The following is a 23,170-nucleotide window of genomic DNA, read 5'->3' as shown; positions in this document are numbered from 1 at the left end:
AATACAACTATCTAGTATACTTCTAGTGCATGCTCGGATATTGTGAATACTTCCAATGAGTTCCAAATGAAATATTTACAGTGTGACAACCTTTCTGGTTTCGTAATTAATACGCATAATTGAATGTCTGCAGTTTCGTCTGTTGTTTACCAGAATCCATCAGGTGACCCCTGAACCATGAGCACTACTCATGCATCGAGCTGCACAGCATATTTTAAAGCGGGGGTGTCGTCACCTGCGCACGCGCGGGAATTGAGTCCCAAGCGACGATAACAAGACACGCTAAAACGCAAAGGCTCATGGGTAGACGCTATGGCCAACTGACGCATGCGCAGGTGACGACTCCCCCGCTTTAACGTTGTAAATTGTCGTTATTTGTTTCTGCTGTTGTGGCTATTTTCGAGAGTTCCAAGCAAACAACGAGCTCCACATCCACAGAACATTTTACAACATCAACTTCTGAAAAACTATTGAAACCGTATTTTACAGAGAAATTCTACGTCGGTGTACGCAACGCGTCGTAATAAAGGATATAGGCACTTGCATCCTGCTGTAATATATTGTATTAAACCGTAGCGGTTCTCTCCGATTTCAGGAAGGCAATACGAGTTTGAAAACTGCATCCAATTTACACATATGGTGATATATTCAGTGACAATTTCAAATTCAGTTTGGCTATACGAACGTTTAACTGGTAATGAATTTGATATCACAATTAACGTTAAACTGGTAATGAATTTGATATCACAATTAACGTTAAACTGGTAATGAATTTGATATCACAATTAACGTTTAACTGGTAATGAATTTGATATCACAATTAACGTTTAACTGGTAATGAATTTGATATCACAATTAACGTTTATCTGGTAATGAATTTGATATCACAATTAACGTTTAACTGGTAATGAATTTGATATCACAATTAACGTTTAACTGGTAATGAATTTGATATCACAATTAACGTTTAACTGGTAATGAATTTGATATCACAATTAACGTTTAACTGGTAATGAATTTGATATCACAATTAACGTTTAACTGGTAATGAATTTGATATCACAATTAACGTTTAACTGGTAATGAATTTGATATCACAATTAACGTTTAACTGGTAATGAATTTGATATCACAATTAACGTTTAACTGGTAATGAATTTGATATCACAATTAACGTTAAACTGGTAATGAATTTGATATCACAATTAACGTTTAACTGGTAATGAATTTGATATCACAATTAACGTTAAACTGGTAATGAATTTGATATCACAATTAACGTTAAACTGGTAATGAATTTGATATCACAATTAACGTTAAACTGGTAATGAATTTGATATCACAATTAACGTTAAACTGGTAATGAATTTGATATAACAATTAACGTTTAACTGGTAATGAATTTGATATCACAATTAACGTTAAACTGGTAATGAATTTGATATAACAATTAACGTTTAACTGGTAATGAATTTGATATCACAATTAACGTTTAACTGGTAATGAATTTGATATCACAATTAACGTTAAACTGGTAATGAATTTGATATCACAATTAACGATTAACTGGTAATGAATTTGATATCACAATTCTACATAAAAATACTTTTCATTTTATATATGAGTTTTTTCGAGAAGCAAAAATTGTACCCCTGTATATCAAACGACTAATATGATTACGTCAGTAATTTAATTAAACAAGCAAATTAGGTGTACACACCATAAACCATTATATTTACCAGCCAAATATTGGTAATTGGTATAATATAAATACATTACACAAACTTCCAATGGTATAACATTCTGACAATCGTATAATATCGCGGAACCAATGGCATAAAATCCCTGACATTCGTATAATATCGTGTAACCAATGGTATAACATCCCCGACAATCATATAGTATCGTGTAACCAATGATATAACATCCCTGACAATCGTATAATATCGCGTAACCAATGGTATAACATCCCCGAAATCGTATATATCGCGGAACCAATGGTATAACATCCCTGACAATCGTATAATATCGCGTAACCAATGGTATAACATCCCTGACAATCGTATAATATCGTGTAACCAATGGTATAACATCCCTGACAATCGTATAATATCGCGTAACCAATGGTATAACATCCCCGAAATCGTATAATATCGCGGAACCAATGGTATAACATCCCTGACAATCGTATCATATCGCGTAACCAATGGTATAACATCAATGACAATCGTATAATATCGCGGAACCAATGGTATAACATCCCTGACAATCGTATAATATCGCGTAGCCAATGGTATAACATCCCCGACAATCGTATAATATCGCGTAACCAACGGTATAACATCCTCGACAATCGTATAATATCGTGTAACCAATGGTATAACATCCTCGACAATCGTATAATATCGCGTAACCAATGGTATAACATCCCTGACAATCATATAGTACCGCGGAACAATTGGTATAATATCCCTGAAAATCGTATAATATGGCGTAACCAATGGTATAACATTCCTGACAATCGTATAGTATCGCGTAACCAATGGTATAACATCCCCGACAATCGTATAATATTGCGAAACCAATGGTATAACATCCCTTACAATCATATAATATCGCGTAACTAATGGTATAACATCCCAGACAATCATATAATATCGCGGAACCAATGGTATAACATTCATGACAATCGTATAATATTGCGTAACCAATGGTATAACATCCCAGACAATCATATAATATCGCGCAACCATTGGTATAACATCAATGACAATCGTATAACATCGCGTAACCAATGATATAACATCCCAGACAATCATATAATATCGCGTAACTAATGGTATAACATCCCCGACAATCACATAGTATCGCGGAACCAATGGTATAACATCCCTGATATTCGTATAATATCGCGTAACCTATGGTATAACATCCCCGACAATCATATAGTATCGCGGAACCAATGGTATAACATCCCCGAAATCGTATAATATCTCGTAACCAGTGGTATAACATCTCCGACAATCGTATAATATCGCGTAACCAATGGTATAACATCCCCGACAATCGTATAATATCGCGTAACCAATGGTATAACATCCCTGACAATCATATAATATTGCGTAAACAATGGTATAACATCCCTGACAATCGTATAATATCGCGTAACCAATGGTATAACATCCCTGACAATCGTATAACATCGCGTAATCAATGGTATAACATCCCGACGATCGTATAATATCGCGGAACCAATGGTATAACATCCCTGACAATCGTATAATATCGCGTAACCAATGGTATAACATCCCGACGAACGTATAATATCGCGGAACCAATGGTATAACATCCCTGACAATCGTATAATATCGCGTAACCAATAGTATAACATCCCTGACAATCATATAATATCGTGTAACCAATGGTATAACATCCCTGACAATCGTATAATGTCGCTGAACCAATTTTATAACATCCTGACAATCATATAATATCGTGTAACCAATGGTATAACATCCCCGACAATCGTATAACATCGCGGAACCAATGGTATAACATCCCTGACAATCGTATAATATCGCGTAGCCAATGGTATAACATCCCTGACAATCGTATAATATCGCGTAGCCAATGGTATAACATCCCTGACAATCGTATAATATCGCGTAACCAATGGTATAACATCCTCGAAATCGTATAATATCGCGGAACCAATGGTATAACATCCCTGACAATCGTATAATATCGCGTAACCAATGGTATAACATCCCTGACAATCGTATAATATCGCGTAAACAATGGTATAACATCCATGACAATCGTATAATATCGCGGAACCAATGGTATAACATCCCTGACAATCGTATAATATCGCGTAGCCAATGGTATAACATCCCTGACAATCGTATAATATCGCGTAACCAACGGTATAACATCCTCGACAATCGTATAATATCGCGTAACCAATGGTATAACATCCCTGACAATCATATAGTATCGCGGAACAATTGGTATAATATCCCTGAAAATCGTATAATATGGCGTAACCAATGGTATAACATTACTGACAATTGTATAGTATCGCGTAACCAATGGTATAACATCCCTGACAATCGCATAATATCGCGTAACCAATGGTATAACATCCTCGAAATCGTATAATATCGCGGAACCAATGGTATAACATCCCTGACAATCGTATAATATCGCGTAACCAATGGTATAACATCCCTGACAATCGTATAATATCGCGTAAACAATGGTATAACATCCATGACAATCGTATAATATCGCGGAACCAATGGTATAACATCCCTGACAATCGTATAATATCGCGTAGCCAATGGTATAACATCCCTGACAATCGTATAATATCGCGTAACCAACGGTATAACATCCTCGACAATCGTATAATATCGCGTAACCAATGGTATAACATCCCTATCAATCATATAGTATCGCGGAACAATTGGTATAATATCCCTGAAAATCGTATAATATCGCGTAACCAATGGTATAACATTACTGACAATCGTATAGTATCGCGTAACCAATGGTATAACATCCCCGAAAATCATATAATGTTGCGAAACCAATGGTATAACATCCCTTACAATCATATAATATCGCGGAACTAATGGTATAACATCCCAGACAATCATATAATATCGCGGAACCAATGGTATAACATTCATGACAATCGTATAATATTGCGTAACCAATGGTATAACATCCCAGACAATCATATAATATCGCGTAACCATTGGTATAACATCCATGACAATCGTATAACATCGCGTAACCAATGGTATAACATCCCAGACAATCATATAATATCGCGTAACCAATGGTATAACATCCCTGACAATCATATGGTATCGTGGAACAATTGGTATAATATCCCTGAAAATCGTATAATATGGCGTAACCAATGGTATAACATCCCTTACAATCATATAATATCGCGTAACTAATGGTATAACATCCTCGACAATCGTATAATATCGTGTAACCAATGGTATAACATCCTCGACAATCGTATAATATCGCGTAACCAATGGTTCAACATCCCCGAAATCGTATAATATCGCGGAACCAATGGTATAACATCCCTGACAATCGTATAATATCGCGTAACCAATGGTATAACATCCCCGAAATCGTATAATATCGCGGAACCAATGGTATAACATCCCTGACAATCGTATAATATCGCATAACCAATGGTATAACATCCCTGACAATCGTATAATATCGCGTAACCAATGGTATAACATCCCTGACAATCGTATAATATCGCGTAGCCAATGGTATAACATCCCCGACAATCGTATAATATCGCGTAACCAATGGTATAACATCCTCGACAATCGTATAATATCGCGTAACCAATGGTATAACATCCCTGACAATCATATAGTATCTCGGAACAATTGGTATAATATCCCTGAAAATCCAATAATATGGCGTAAACAATGGTATAACATTCCTGACAATCGTATAGTATCGCGTAACCAATGGTATAACATCCCTGACAATCATATAATATCGCGTAACTAATGGTATAACATCCCAGACCATCATATAATATCGCGGAACCAATGGTATAACATTCATGACAATCGTATAATATTGCGTAACCAATGGTATAACATCCCAGACAATCATATAATATCGTGTAACCAATGGTATAACATCTCTGACAATCATATAATACCGCGTAACCAATTGTATAACATCGCTGACAATTGTATAATATCGCGTAACCAATGGTATAACATCCCCGACAATCATATAATATCGCGGAACCAATGGTATAACATTCATGACAATCGTATAATATTGCGTAACCAATGGTATAACATCCCCGACAATCGTATAATATCGCGTAACCAATGGTATAACATCCTCGACAATCGTATAATATCGCGTAACCAATGGTATAACATCCCTGACAATCATATAGTATCTCGGAACAATTGGTATAATATCCCTGAAAATCCAATAATATGGCGTAAACAATGGTATAACATTCCTGACAATCGTATAATATCGCGTAACCAATGGTATAACAACCCTGACAATCGTATAATATCGTGTAACCAATGGTATAACATCCCCGACAATCATATAACATCGAGGAACCAATTGTATAACATCCCTGACAATCATATAATATCACGGAACCAATGGCATAAAATCCCTAACATTCGTATAATATCGTGTAACCAATGGTATAACATCCCTGACAATCGTATAATATCGTGTAACCAATGGTATAACATCCCTGACAATCGTATAATATCGTGTAACCAATGGTATAACATCCCTGACAATCGTATAATATCGCGTAACCAATGGTATAACATCCTCGACAATCGTATAATATCGCGTAACCAATGGTATAACATCCCAGACAATCATATAATATCGCGTAACCAATAGTATAACATCCCTGACAATTATATAATATCGTGTAACCAATAGTATAACATCCCTGACAATCATATAATATCGTGTAACCAATGGTATAACATCCCTGACAATCGTATAATATCGCGTAACCAATGGTATAACATCCCAGACAATCATATAATATCGCGTAACCAATAGTATAACATCCCTGACAATCATATAATATCGTGTAACCAATGGTATAACATCCCTTACAATCGTATAATGTCGCGGAACCAATTGTATAACATCGTGACAATCATATAGTATCGCGGAACCAATGGCATAAAATCCCTGACATTCGTATAATATCGCGTAACCAATGGTATAACATCCCTGACAATCGTATAATATCGCGTAACCAATGGTATAACATCCCCGAAATCGTATAATATCGCGGAACCAATGGTATAACATTCCTGACAATCGTATAATATCGCGTAACCAATGGTATAACATCCCCGACAATCGTATAATATCGCGTAACCAATGGTATAACATCCTCGACAATCGTATAATATCGTGTAACCAATGGTATAACATCCTCGACAATCGTATAATATCGCGTAACCAATGGTTCAACATCCCCGAAATCGTATAATATCGCGGAACCAATGGTATAACATCCCTGACAATCGTATAATATCGCGTAACCAATAGTGTAACATCCCCAAAATCGTATAATATCGCGGAACCAATGGTATAACATCCCTGACAATCGTATAATATCGCGTAACCAATGGTATAACATCCCTGACAATCATATAATATCGTGTAACCAATGGTATAACATCCCTTACTATCGTATAATGTCGCGGAACCAATTGTATAACATCCTGACAATCATATAATATCGTGTAACCAATGGTATAACATCCCTGACAATCGTACAATATCGCGTAACCAATGGTATAACATCCCCGAAATCGTATAATATCGCGGAACCAATGGTATAACATTCCTGACAATCGTATAATATCGCGTAACCAATGGTATAACATCCCAGACCATCATATAATATCGCGGAACCAATGGTATAACATTCATGACAATCGTATAATATTGCGTAACCAATGGTATAACATCCCAGACAATCATATAATGTCGTGTAACCAATGGTATAACATCTCTGACAATCATATAATACCGCGTAACCAATTGTATAACATCGCTGACAATTGTATAATATCGCGTAACCAATGGTATAACATCCCCGACAATCATATAATATCGCGGAACCAATGGTATAACATTCATGACAATCGTATAATATTGCGTAACCAATGGTATAACATCCCAGACAATCATATAATATCGCGTAACCAATGGTATAACAACCCTGACAATCGTATAATATCGTGTAACCAATGGTATAACATCCCCGACAATCATATAATATCGCGGAACCAATTGTATAACATCCCTGACAATCATATAATATCACGGAACCAATGGCATAAAATCCCTAACATTCGTATAATATCGTGTAACCAATGGTATAACATCCCTGACAATCGTATAATATCGTGTAACCAATGGTATAACATCCCTGACAATCGTATAATATCGTGTAACCAATGGTATAACATCCCTGACAATCGTATAATATCGCGTAACCAATGGTATAACATCCTCGACAATCGTATAATATCGCGTAACCAATGGTATAACATCCCAGACAATCATATAATATCGCGTAACCAATAGTATAACATCCCTGACAATTATATAATATCGTGTAACCAATAGTATAACATCCCTGACAATCATATAATATCGTGTAACCAATGGTATAACATCCCTGACAATCGTATAATATCGCGTAACCAATGGTATAACATCCCAGACAATCATATAATATCGCGTAACCAATAGTATAACATCTCTGACAATCATATAATATCGTGTAACCAATGGTATAACATCCCTTACAATCGTATAATGTCGCGGAACCAATTGTATAACATCGTGACAATCATATAGTATCGCGGAACCAATGGCATAAAATCCCTGACATTCGTATAATATCGGGTAACCAATGGTATAACATCCCTGACAATCGTATAATATCGCGTAACCAATGGTATAACATCCCCGAAATCGTATAATATCGCGGAACCAATGGTATAAAATTCCTGACAATCGTGTAATATCGCGTAACCAATGGTACAACATCCCCGACAATCGTATAATATCGCGTAACCAATGGTATAACATCCTCGACAATCGTATAATATCGTGTAACCAATGGTATAACATCCTCGACAATCGTATAATATCGCGTAACCAATGGTTCAACATCCCCGAAATCGTATAATATCGCGGAACCAATGGTATAACATCCCTGATAATCGTATAATATCGCGTAACCAATAGTGTAACATCCCCAAAATCGTATAATATCGCGGAACCAATGGTATAACATCCCTGACAATCGTATAATATCGCGTAACCAATGGTATAACATCCCTGACAATCATATAATATCGTGTAACCAATGGTATAACATCCCTTACAATCGTATAATGTCGCGGAACCAATTGTATAACATCCTGACAATCATATAATATCGTGTAACAAATGGTATAACATCCCTGACAATCGTACAATATCGCGTAACCAATGGTATAACATCCCCGAAATCGTATAATATCGCGGAACCAATGGTATAACATTCCTGACAATCGTATAATATCGCGTAACCAATGGTATAACATCCCTGACAATCGTATAATATCGCGTAACCAATGGTATAACATCCCCGACAATCGTATAATATCGCGTAACCAATGGTATAACATCCTCGACAATCGTATAATATCGTGTAACCAATGGTATAACATCCTCGACAATCGTATAATATCGCGTAACCAATGGTTCAACATCCCCGAAATCGTATAATATCGCGGAACCAATGGTATAACATCCCTGGCAATCGTATAATATCGCGTAACCAATGGTATAACATCCCCGAAATCGTATAATATCGCGGAACCAATGGTATAACATCTCTGACAATCGTATAATATCGCGTAACCAATGGTATAACATCCCTGACAATCGTATAATATCGCGTAACCAATGGTATAACATCCTCGACAATCGTATAATATCGTGTAAGCAATGGTATAACATCCTCGACAATCGTATAATATCGCGTAACCAATGGTTCAACATCCCCAAAATCGTATAATATCGCGGAACCAATGGTATAACATCCCTGACAATCGTATAATATCGCGTAACCAATGTTATAACATCCCCGAAATCGTATAATATCGCGGAACCAATGGTATAACATCACTGATAATCGTATAATATCGCGTAACCAATGGTATAACATCCCTGACAATCGTATAATATCGCGTAACCAATGGTATAACATCCTCGACAATCGTATAATATCGCGTAACCAATGGTATAACATCCCTGACAATCATATAGTATCTCGGAACAATTGGTATAATATCCCTGAAAATCCAATAATATGGCGTAAACAATGGTATAACATTCCTGACAATCGTATAGTATCGCGTAACCAATGGTATAACATCCCTGACAATCATATAATATCGCGTAACTAATGGTATAACATCCCAGACAATCATATAATATCGCGGAACCAATGGTATAACATTCATGACAATCGTATAATATTGCGTAACCAATGGTATAACATCCCAGACAATCATATAATATCGTGTAACCAATGGTATAACATCTCTGACAATCATATAATACCGCGTAACCAATTGTATAACATCGCTGACAATTGTATAATATCGCGTAACCAATGGTATAACATCCCCGACAATCATATAATATCGCGGAACCAATGGTATAACATTCATGACAATCGTATAATATTGCGTAACCAATGGTATAACATCCCAGACAATCATATAATATCGCGTAACCAATCGTATAACATCCCTGACAATCGTATAATATCGTGTAACCAATGGTATAACATCCCCGACAATCATATAATATCGCGGAACCAATTGTATAACATCCCTGACAATCATATAATATCACGGAACCAATGGCATAAAATCCCTAACATTCGTATAATATCGTGTAACCAATGGTATAACATCCCTGGCAATCGTATAATATCGTGTAACCAATGGTATAACATCCCTGACAATCGTATAATATCGTGTAACCAATGGTATAACATCCCTGACAATCGTATAATATCGCGTAACCAATGGTATAACATCCTCGACAATCGTATAATATCGCGTAACCAATGGTATAACATCCCAGACAATCATATAATATCGCGTAACCAATAGTATAACATCCCTGACAATTATATAATATCGTGTAACCAATAGTATAACATCCCTGACAATCATATAATATCGTGTAACCAATGGTATAACATCCCTGACAATCGTATAATATCGCGTAACCAATGGTATAACATCCCAGACAATCATATAATATCGCGTAACCAATAGTATAACATCCCTGACAATTATATAATATCGTGTAACCAATAGTATAACATCCCTGACAATCATATAATATCTTGTAACCAATGGTATAACATCCCTGACAATCGTATAATATCGCGTAACCAATGGTATAACATCCCAGACAATCATATAATATCGCGTAACCAATAGTATAACATCCCTGACAATCATATAATATCGTGTAACCAATGGTATAACATCCCTTACAATCGTATAATGTCGCGGAACCAATTGTATAACATCGTGACAATCATATAGTATCGCGGAACCAATGGCATAAAATCCCTGACATTCGTATAATATCGCGTAACCAATGGTATAACATCCCTGACAATCGTATAATATCGCGTAACCAATGGTATAACATCCCCGACAATCGTATAATATCGCGTAACCAATGGTATAACATCCTCGACAATCGTATAATATCGCGGAACCAATGGTATAAAATTCCTCACAATCGTATAATATCGCGTAACCAATGGTATAACATCCCTGACAATCGTATAATATCGCGTAACCAATGGTATAACATCCCCGACAATCGTATAATATCGCGTAACCAATGGTATAACCTCCTCGACAATCGTATAATATCGTGTAACCAATGGTATAACATCCTCGACAATCGTATAATATCGCGTAACCAATGGTTCAACATCCCCGAAATCGTATAATATCGCGGAACCAATGGTATAACATCCCTGACAATCGTATAATATCGCGTAACCAATGGTTCAACATCCCCAAAATCGTATAATATCGCGGAACCAATGGTATAACATCCCTGACAATCGTATAATATCGCGTAACCAATGGTATAACATCCCTGACAATCGTATAATATCGCGTAACCAATGGTATAACATCCCTGACAATCGTATAATATCGCGTAGCCAATGGTATAACATCCCCGACAATTGTATAATATCGCGTAACCAATGGTATAACATCCTCGACAATCGTATAATATCGCGTAACCAATGGTATAACATCCCTGACAATCATATAGTATCTCGGAACAATTGGTATAATATCCCTGAAAATCCTATAATATGGCGTAACCAATGGTATAACATTCCTGACAATCGTATAGTATCGCGTAACCAATGGTATAACATCCCTTACAATCATATAATATCGCGTAACCAATTGTATAACATCGCTGACAATTGTATAATATCGCGTAACCAATGGTATAACATCCCCGACAATCATATAATATCGCGGAACCAATGGTATAACATCCCTGACAATCGTATAATATCGCGTAGCCAATGGTATAACATCCCCGACAATCGTATAATATCGCGTAACCAATGGTATAACATCCTCGACAATCGTATAATATCGCGTAACCAATGGTATAACATCCCTGACAATCATATAGTATCTCGGAAGAATTGGTATAATATCCCTGAAAATCCTATAATATGGCGTAACCAATGGTATAACATTCCTGACAATCGTATAGTATCGCGTAACCAATGGTATAACATCCCTTACAATCATATAATATCGCGTAACTAATGGTATAACATCCCAGACAATCATATAATATCGCGGAACCAATGGTATAACATTCATGACAATCGTATAATATTGCGTAACCAATGGTATAACATCCCAGACAATCATATAATATCGTGTAACCAATGGTATAACATCTCTGACAATCATATAATACCGCGTAACCAATTGTATAACATCGCTGACAATTGTATAATATCGCGTAACCAATGGTATAACATCCCCGACAATCATATAATATCGCGGAACCAATGGTATAACATCCAGACAATCATATAATATCGCGTAACCATTGGTATAACATCCCTGACAATCGTATAACATCGCGTAACCAATGGTATAACATCCCAGACAATCATATAATATCTCGTAACTAATGGTATAACATCCCCGACAATCACATAGTATGGCGAAACCAATGGTATAACATCCCTGATATTCGTATAATATCGCGTAACCAATGGTATAACATCCCCGACAATCATATAGTATCGCGGAACCAATGGTATAACATCTCTGACAATCATATAATACCGCGTAACCAATGGTATAACATCCCTGACAATCGTATAATATCGCGTAACCAATGGTATAACATTCCTGACAATCGTATAATATCGCGTAACCAATGGTATAACATCCCTGACAATCGTATAATATCGCGTAGCCAATGGTATAACATCCCCGACAATCGTATAATATCGCGTAACCAATGGTATAACATCCTCGACAATCGTATAATATCGCGTAACTAATGGTATAACATCCCCGACAATCACATAGTATCGCGAAACCAATGGTATAACATCCCTAATATTCGTATAATATCGCGTAACTAATGGTATAACATCCCCGACAATCACATAGTATCGCGAAACCAATGGTATAACATCTCTGACAATCATATAATACCGCGTAACCAATGGTATAACATCCCTGAAAATCGTATAATATCGCGTAACCAATGGTATAACATCCCTGACAATCGTATAATATCGCGTAACCAATGGTATAACATCCCTGACAATCGTATAATATCGCGTAGCCAATGGTATAACATCCCCGACAATCGAATAATATCGCGTAACCAATGGTATAACATCCTCGACAATCGTATAATATCGCGTAACCAATGGTATAACATCCCTGACAATCATATAGTATCTCGGAACAATTGGTATAATATCCCTGAAAATCCTATAATATGGCGTAACCAATGGTATAACATTCCTGACAATCGTATAGTATCGCGTAACCAATGGTATAACATCCCTTACAATCATATAATATCGCGTAACTAATGGTATAACATCCCAGACAATCATATAATATCGCGGAACCAATGGTATAACATTCATGACAATCGTATAATATTGCGTAACCAATGGTATAACATCCCAGACAATCATATAATATCCTGTAACCAATGGTATAACATCTCTGAAATTCATATAATACCGCGTAACCAATTGTATAACATCGCTGACAATTGTATAATATCGCGTAACCAATGGTATAACATCCCCGACAATCATATAATATCGCGGAACCAATGGTATAACATTCATGACAATCGTATAACATTGCGTAACCAATGGTATAACATCCCAGACAATCATATAATATCGCGTAACTAATGGTATAACATCCCCGACAATCACATAGTATCGCGAAACCAATGGTATAACAACCCTGATATTCGTATAATATCGCGTAACCAATGGTATAACATCCCCGACAATCATATAGTATCGCGGAACCAATGGTATAACATCCCCGAAATCGTATAATATCGCGTAACCAGTGTATAACATCTCCGACAATCGTATAATATTGCGTAACTAATTGTATAACATCCCTGACTATCGTATAACATCGCGTAACCAATGGTATAACATCCCCGAAATCGTATAATACCGCGTAACCAATGGTATAACATCACTGAAAATCGTATAATATCGCGTAACCAATGGTATAACATCCCTGACAATCATATAATATCGTGTAACCAATGGTATAACATCTCTGACAATCATATAATACCGCGTAACCAATTGTATAACATCGCTGACAATTGTACAATATCGCGTAACCAATGGTATAACATCCCCGACAATCATATAATATCGCGGAACCAATGGTATAACATTCATGACAATCGTATAATATTGCGTAACCAATGGTATAACTTCCCAGACAATCATATAATATCGCGTAACCAATCGTATAACATCCCTGACAATCGTATAATATCGTGTAACCAATGGTATAACATCCCTGACAATCATATAATATCGCGGAACCAATTGTATAACATCCCTGACAATCATATAATATCACGGAACCAATGGCATAAAATCCCTAACATTCGTATAATATCGTGTAACCAATGGTATAACATCCCTGGCAATCGTATAATATCGTGTAACCAATGGTATAAAATACCTCACAATCGTATAATATCGCGTAACCAATGGTATAACATCCCTGACAATCGTATAATATCGCGTAACCAATGGTATAACATCCCCGACAATCGTATAATATCGCGTAACCAATGGTATAACATCCTCGACAATCGTATAATATCGTGTAACCAATGGTATAACATCCTCGACATTCGTATAATATCGCGTAACCAATGGTTCAACATCCCCGAAATCGTATAATATCGTGGAACCAATGGTATAACATCCCTGACAATCGTATAATATCACGTAACCAATGGTATAACATCCCCAAAATCGTATAATATCGCGGAACCAATGGTATAACATCCCTGACAATCGTATAATATCGCGTAACCAATGGTATAACATCCCTGACAATCGTATAATATCGCGTAACCAATGGTATAACATCCCTGACAATCGTATAATATCGCGTAGCCAATGGTATAACATCCCCGACAATCGTATAATATCGCGTAACCAATGGTATAACATCCCTGACAATCATATAGTATCTCGGAACAATTGGTATAATATCCCTGAAAATCCTATAATATGGCGTAACCAATGGTATAACATTCCTGACAATCGTATAGTATCGCGTAACCAATGGTATAACATCCCCGAAATCGTACAATATCGCGTAACCAATGGTATAACATCCCTGACAATTGTATAATATCGCGTAACCAATGGTATAACATCCCCGACAATCATATAATATCGCGGAACCAATGGTATAACATTCATGACAATCGTATAATATTGCGTAACCAATGGTATAACATCCCAGACAATCATATAATATCGCGTAACCATTGGTATAACATCCCTGACAATCGTATAACATCGCGTAACCAATGGTATAACATCCCAGACAATCATATAATATCGCGTAACTAATGGTATAACATCCTCGACAATCACATAGTATCGCGAAACCAATGGTATAACAACCCTGATATTCGTATAATATCGCGTAACCAATGGTATAACATCCCCGACAATCATATAGTATCGCGGAACCAATGGTATAACATCCCCGAAATCGTATAATATCGCGTAACCAGTGTATAACATCTCCGACAATCGTATAATATTGTGTAACTAATTGTATAACATCCCTGACAATCGTATAACATCGCGTAACCAATGGTATAACATCCCCGAAATCGTATAATACCGCGTAACCAATGGTATAACATCACTGACAATCGTATAATATCGCGTAACCAATGGTATAACATCCCTGACAATCGTATAATATCGCGTAACCTATGGTATAACATCCTCGACAATCGTATAATATCGCGTAACCAATGGTATAACATCCCTGACAATCATATAGTATCTCGGAACAATTGGTATAATATCCCTGAAAATCCAATAATATGGCGTAAACAATGGTATAACATTCCTGACAATCGTATAGTATCGCGTAACCAATGGTATAACATCCCTGACAATCATGTAATATCGCGTAACTAATGGTATAACATCCCAGACAATCATATAATATCGCGGAACCAATGGTATAACATTCATGACAATCGTATAATATTGCGTAACCAATGGTATAACATCCCAGACAATCATATAATATCGTGTAACCAATGGTATAACATCTCTGACAATCATATAATACCGCGTAACCAATTGTATAACATCGCTGACAATTGTATAATATCGCGTAACCAATGGTATAACATCCCCGACAATCATATAATATCGCGGAACCAATGGTATAACATCCCTGACAATCATATAATATCGTGTTACCAATGGTATAACATCCCCGACAATCATATAATATCGCGGAACCAATGGTATAACATCCCTGACAATCATATAATATCGTGTAACCAATGGTATAACATCCCCGACAATCATATAATATCGCGGAACCAATGGTATAACATCCCTGACAATCATATAATATCGTGTAACCAATGGTATAACATCCCTGACAATCGTATAATATCGTGTAACCAATGGTATAACATCCCCGACAATCGTATAATATCGCGGAACCAATTGTATAACATCCTGACAATCATATAACATCGCGGAACCAATGGCATAAAATCCCTAACATTCGTATAATATCGTGTAACCAATGGTATAACATCCCTGACAATCGTATAATATCGTGTAACCAATGGTATAACATCCCTGACAATCGTATAATATCGTGTAACCAATGGTATAACATCCCTGACAATCGTATAATATCGCGTAACCAATGGTATAACATCCTCGACAATCGTATAATATCGCGTAACCAATGGTATAACATCCCAGACAATCATATAATATCGTGTAACCAATAGTATAACATCCCTGACAATCATATAATATCGTGTAACCAATGGTATAACATCCCTGACAATCGTATAATATCGCGTAACCAATGGTATAACATCCCAGACAATCATATAATATCGCGTAACCAATAGTATAACATCCCTGACAATCATTTAATATCGTGTAACCAATGGTATAACATCCCTTACAATCGTATAATGTCGCGGAACCAATTGTATAACATCCTGACAATCATATAATATCGTGTAACCAATGGTATAACATCCCCGACAATCGTATAACATCGCGGAACCAATTGTATAACATCATGACAATCATATAATATCGCGGAACCAATGGCATAAAATCCCTGACATTCGTATAATATTGCATAACCAATGGTATAACATCCCTGACAATCGTATAATATCGCGTAACCAATGGTATAACATCCCCGAAATCGTATAATATCGCGGAACCAATGGTATAACATTTCTGACAATCGTATAATATCGCGTAACCAATGGTATAACATCCCTGACAATCGTATAATATCGCGTAACCAATGGTATAACATCCCCGACAATCGTATAATATCGCGTAACCAATGGTATAACATCCTCGACAATCGTATAATATCGTGTAACCAATGGTATAACATCCTCGACAATCGTATAATATCGCGTAACCAATGGTTCAACATCCCCGAAATCGTATAATATCACGGAACCAATGGTATAACATCCCTGACAATCGTATAATATCGCGTAACCAATGGTATAACATCCCCGAAATCGTATAATATCGCGGAACCAATGATATAACATCCCTGACAATCGTATAATATCGCGTAACCAATGGTATAACATCCCCGACAATCGTATAATATCGCGTAACCAACGGTATAACATCCCTGACAATCGTATAATATCGCGTAGCCAATGGTATAACATCCCCGACAATCGTATAATATCGCGTAACCAATGGTATAACATCCTCGACAATCGTATAATATCGCGTAACCAATGGTATAACATCCCTGACAATCATATAGTATCTCGGAATAATTGGTATAATATCCCTGAAAATCGTTTAATATGGCGTAACCAATGGTATAACATTCCTGACAATCGTATAGTATCGCGTAACCAATGGTATAACATCCCCGACAATCGTATAATATTGCGAAACCAATGGTATAACATCCCTTACAATCATATAATATCGCGTAACTAATGGTATAACATCCCAGACAATCATATAATATCGCGGAACCAATGGTATAACATTCATGACAATCGTATAATATTGCGTAACCAATGGTATAACATCCCAGACAATCATATAATATCGCGTAACCATTGGCATAACATCCCTGACAATCGTATAACATCGCGTAACCAATAGTATAACATCCCAGACAATCATATAATATCGCGTAACTAATGGTATAACATCCCGGACAATCACATAGTATCGGGGAACCAATGGCATAACATCCCTGATATTCGTATAATATCGCGTAACCAATGGTATAACATCCCTGACAATCGTATAATATCGCGGAATCAATGGTATAACATCCCCGAAATCGTATAATATCGCGTAACCAGTGGTATAACATCTCCGACAATCGTATAATATTGCGTAACTAATGGAATAACATCCCTGACAATCGTATAACATCGCGGAACCAATGGTATAACATCCCCGAAATCGTATAATACCGCGTAACCAATGGTATAACATCTCCGACAATCGTCTAATATCGCGTAACCAATGGTATAACATCCCTGACAATCGTATAATATCGCGTAACTAATGATATAACATCCCCGACAATCATATAATATCATGTAACCATTGATATAACATCGCGTAACCAATGGTATAACATCCCCGACAATCGTATAATATCGCGTAACCAATGGTATAACATCCCTGACAATCATATAATATTGCGTAACCAATGGTATAACATCCCTGACAATCGTATAATATCGCGTAACCAATGGTATAACATCCCTGACAATCGTATAACATCGCGTAACCAATGGTATAACATCCCTGACAATCGTATAATATCGCGTAACCAATGGTATAACATCCCTGACAATCGTATAATATCGTGTAACCAATGGTATAACATCCCTGACAATCGTATAATATCGTGTAACCAATGTTATAACATCCCCGACAATCATATAATATCGCGGAACCAATGGTATAACATCCCTGACAATCATATAATATCGCGGAACCAATGGTATATCATCCCTGACAATCGTATAATATTGTGTAACCAATGTTATAACATCCCCGACAATCGTATAATATCGCGGAACCAATGGTATAACATCCCCGAAAATCATATAATATCGTGTATCCAATGGTATAACATCCCTGACAATCATATAATATCGCGTAGCCAATGGTATAACATCCCTGACAATCATATAATATCGTGTATCCAATGGTATAACATCCCCGACAATCGTATAATATCGCGGAACCAATGGTATAACATCCCTGACAATCATATAATATCGTGTAACCAATGGTATAACATCCCCGACAATCATATAATATCGCGGAACCAATGGTATAAACATCCCTGACAATCATATAATATCGTGTAACCAATGGTATAACATCCCCGACCATCGTAAAATATCGCGTAACCAGTGGTATAACATCCCCGAAAATCATATAATATCGTGTAACCAATGGTATAACATCCCTGACAATCGTATAATATCATGTAACCAATGGTATAACATCCCCGACCATCATATAATATCGCGGAACCATTGGTATAACATCCCTGACAATCGTATAATATCGTGTAACCAATGGTATAACGTCCCCGACAATCATATAATATCGCGGAACCAATGGTATAACATCCCTGACAATCATATAATATCGTGTAACCAATGGTATAACATCCCCGACAATCATATAATATCGCGGAACCAATGGTATAACATCCCTGACAATCATATGATATCGTGTAACCAATGGTATAACATCTCCGACAATCGTATAATATTGCGTAACCAATGGTATAATATCCCCGAAAATCGTATAATATCGTGTAACCAATGGTATAACATTCATGACAATGGTTTAATATCGCGGAACCAATTGTATAACATCGCTGACAATTGTATAATATCGCGTAACCAATGGTATAACATCCCCGACAATCATATAATATCGCGGAACCAATGGTATAACATCCCTGACAATCGTATAATATCGTGTAACCAATGGTATAACATCTCTGACAATCATATAATACCGCGTAATCAATGGTATAACATCTCCGACAATCGTATAATATTGCGTAACCAATGGTATAAAATCCCCGAAAATCGTATAATATTGCGTAACCAATGGTATAACATCCCCAAAAATCGTATAATATCGCGTAACCAATGGTATAACATTCATGACAATCGTTTAATATCGCGGAACAAATTGTATAACATCGCTGACAATTGTATAATATCGCGTAACTAATGGTATAACATCCCTGACAATCGTATAATATCGTGTAACCAGTTGTATAACATCCCTGACAATCGTATCATATCGCGTAACCAATGGTATAACATCCCTGACAATCGTATAATATCGCGTAACCAATGGTATAACATCCCTGACAATCGTATAATATCGTGTAACCAATGGTATAACATCCCTGACAATCATATAATATCGTGTAACCAATGGTATAACATGCCTGACAATCATATAATATCGTGTAACAAATGGTATAACATCTCTGACAATCATATAATACCGCGTAACCAATGGTATAACATTTCCGACAATCGTATAATATTGCGTAACCAATGGTATAACATCCCCGAAAATCGTATAATATCGTGTAACCAGTGGTATAACATGCATGACAATCGTTTAATATCGCGGAACCATTTGTATAACATCGCTGACAATTGTATAATATCGCGTAACCAATGGTATAACATCCCCGACAATCATTTAATATCGCGGAACCAATGGTATAACATCGCTGACAATCATATAATATCGCGGAATACATGGTATAACATCCCTGACAATCGTATTATTGCCGAATTTGTGGGTACAATACTGATTTACATGGGTACGCACTATACAGTAACGCATTTTAAGATATTTTCTAGTGTTCGTCTCTACTGTAATTGTGTTTGTAAATTAATGTCACAAGCTAGAGAGATTACAGACCGCTGACTGAATACAAACTTGAACTAGGGCGAATTTTGTCTCGTTTTAAGTCTAAGTCGAGCGTGTTTACTTTTACGCGGAGCGCAAGTTGAAATCTTTTGTCAAATTTGACATTGAATGGGTGGTAAACCGACCCATCGACAGGCTGGGTAATAAACAAGTGAGTTAGTTAGAGGAAGACTGAATAAGCTTCCGGCGAGGAATTGATCTGTTTCCTTTTTTTGTAAATATATTATTGATTTGAAATGTGGGAACTTAATATATGAATTCAGATGCTTTGGACAAACATTGGTGTCAATTTCACAATCATGAAAGGGCCATTATGGGCTCAATGTAGTTTATTAAGTGCGGCAAAATAACCGAATCATGGGTCTTTAAAACTTTGTAAATAATATAATAACGCTGCACGAAGCCAGCGGTACTCAGCAGGTGTTGGTGATGGTAAGGTCAACACCACAAGGGCACTGCCATGCAACTATTCACGATCTGTGGGCAGGCACGGTGCGTATTCGTACCATTCTAACAACAGTGCACTTGATAATCTGTATATTTAACAACGCACATCCTGAAATGGCTCCGGTGTCACTCTTTACGAGTATTTTTTTTTACCCACTCAAACATCGGAAACAATAAATGTTCGAAAAAAAAATCGCATGACAATTTATTCTGTGTTTTGTTATTATAAGCTCATTATAATCTCAAATATTAATTGTCTCTGTATTCATATATTCGTTCAAAAGAAGGTCATGCTTCAAGTTTGTTTGAATGTCTTGGCGTTACGCTGATTTCTTTGTGTCGCGAAGAGTCATTGATGTTTTCCTCGTCGCGGGACTGTATTGTTCAGCACTGTTATACCATTCAACTGCTGAAAGCTTTGAAATTGTTTCGCTACCTAATATTTGTTATAGTTCGGGGTCATTTATGCACACGATCTATATTCCTGGTTGGTCAGTCACTGTGAAAGTTCTCAACGATTTTCACCTGTGTTTGAATATTTAGTTTGACGCAATCGAACATGTTTTGTTGAAATACTACGATGCCTGTTCTTGATTTCATTTTTTTTTTAATTGGGTTTAATTCAGATCGATTCAGTGCGAATATTACATTGCATATGTCGATTTCTAGTCCGTGTGTGGTAGTTTAAGAGACTGGGAACTGTTAGCTGCCATGGGAATCGCTGGTCACGTAGCTGTCCTGGAAATATTTAATAATTGAGGGAACATATCAGTAAGCCATTCGCCACTGAATGATAATAAAACATGTCGTATTTTAAACAAAATGTTGTATCAACTCCAACACCGCATTTGAAAGTACTTGTATTTGCGTACGACACGTGCCGAGAGCGTTTGACATTCCGTATATTAACACAAATCAGATATTGATTTTGAATTCACTTTTCAGGTGACTTTGAGTCAGCGCTTGATACATAGGTCAATAATGACAACAATGTAACAATCCGGTGTGATCACGTGATGTGTACACTTGACGTTAAACTATCTGCGGTACTGTTCATGCAAATCACGGATACGTATTTCCATAGCAACAAATCTATGCCGTGTCTCTGCAGTCTGGCAGTCGTGTGGTTCAGTCAAATTCAAGTTGGCAATATTTTAACTGCATCATGGCTTCCGTAGCTCTCTGTTCTTTTGTATCGCCTGTACCACGGTTACTATACTTTAATGACCGTTTTGACCACAGAACAAAGCATAG

Source organism: Saccoglossus kowalevskii, chromosome 1, assembly GCF_978046115.1.
Source record: "Saccoglossus kowalevskii chromosome 1, keSacKowa6.1, whole genome shotgun sequence".
Lineage (NCBI taxonomy): Eukaryota > Metazoa > Hemichordata > Enteropneusta > Harrimaniidae > Saccoglossus > Saccoglossus kowalevskii.
The sequence above is the reverse complement of the archived record's forward strand: the minus strand, read 5'-3'. Positions refer to the sequence as shown.